Source organism: Myotis davidii, unplaced genomic scaffold, assembly GCF_000327345.1.
Source record: "Myotis davidii unplaced genomic scaffold, ASM32734v1 scaffold2363, whole genome shotgun sequence".
Lineage (NCBI taxonomy): Eukaryota > Metazoa > Chordata > Mammalia > Chiroptera > Vespertilionidae > Myotis > Myotis davidii.
Window position 1 is genome coordinate 22,497 of NW_006293959.1, and position 1,711 is coordinate 24,207.

The window sequence follows — 1,711 nt, forward strand, 5'->3', positions numbered from 1 at the left end:
GTCTCTAGGATCTTCATCTAAGTTCTGACTCCTATTGTCTTGTTACATCTGTATTTATACCAGTTGATTCCAATCCTATCAATCTCTATTCCAAAGGGTAGGGTGTTTCTTATCTCCATTCCAGGGAGTAAAGATTATGTAGCTTAAGCATGATTGTTCGTAGTTAAAGTGATTAATTACCGGCCTGGCACTTAGTTAAGAGGTTTTATTCCCTCCCTAACTTCAGGGGAAAATCCCTACCTGGGGAAATAACCTTTCTCAGAGACCTTGGTTAAAACACATAGTGCTAAGAAGGTGAGCAAACTATTAAGAACAGTATGCCATATATGCCAGGTCCCTAGAAACAGCAAGGATGGACTGGCTCCCGGCAATTATTCACAGAAATGATTTAAGTACAATTGTGGGATTTCTTAACAGTGTTTTGTTGCCAAGTTCAGCCTTACTTTTGTAGTGAGGTTCAAATTTTCAAGAACAAGAGAAAAGCCAGTTCTCCAAAGAGATAGCAGGTGTGTCGAATAAGACTCCCTCCATGTTCTGCCTGGAGTAGGGTTCGGTATCTGAAAGAGGAGCCGCACAGCAAATGAGAGAAAAAGACACGAGATAATTTTGCAATATTGGGGGACCAGGCAGCCAAGTCCCGAAGGACTTCCTCCCGTTCTCAGGCCTCACCAAGCTTTTATTGATTCTGGGTTGCACCCATAGCATAGCCCTTAGGCAGGTGACCCCTGGCAACAGGCAGACTAGCCCTTCAGCAAGGATTTACATAATAATAAATGGGGGAGTAGTTTCAGCTACCACTGTCTGGACAAACAGAGGTGGCGCCTAGCTGACCTCTGCTAGGGCTTCAAAGGCACCCAGCCTTCAGGGGTGTTCTCTGTCTATGTTTATCAGATAGTGAAGGCAATAAACAGTTTCCCACACAGGTGCATGATTTTGGCAACGAATATTCACACCATCCCCTTGTCTTTTGGAATTTTTATTCCCAAATCTGTCCTCAAAGAAGTAAAAGTTAAAATAAATACATTAATGAATTAACTAATCAATTAAAAGGGCTCTCTTGTCAATTATTATCTGCTCTCATCTCTGTATGGCCACAGGGATATCTAAATTCCTCACCCTGGATTATCTTTGATGTAACAAAGGATTGCAAGGTGGATATTACAGAGAGAGAGAGAGAGAGAGAGAGAGAGAGAGAGAGAGAGAGAGAGAAACCAGGCACACTTTTTTTTTCTGGGAGAGAGAGAGAGAGAGAGAGAGAGAGTGTGTGTGTGTGTGTGTGAAGTTGATCTAAATTTTCCCTTGGACCTCTGCCTTCCTTACTCTCCGTTGCTATGATGCATGGTGCTATGACTTACTAGCAATACTTCTCAATTATTGACAAATCAAATCCGGGAATTTTCAGTTATTGGAATTCTGGTCCTCCAATTCAGAATGAAGTCCGTAGTTACAAAGAAAAAAAGACCCGATGCTTAGATACCACATTTTTCAGGTCTTTGACACGACTGTCAAGACTGCTTAAGATCTGCCTCTGGTGAAGAGAGAGAGAGAGAGAGAGAGAGAGAGAGAGAGAGAGACCAGGCACACTTTTTTTTATTGTTTTCTCCTTATTGGCCTCACTCCCCAGTGGGCTGACAGACTAGGGCAGTCCCCAGGACTGAAGACAAGTCTGTTCTTCCTCCACTCCCTGCAGCCAAAGGGCAGGGAGGTGAAT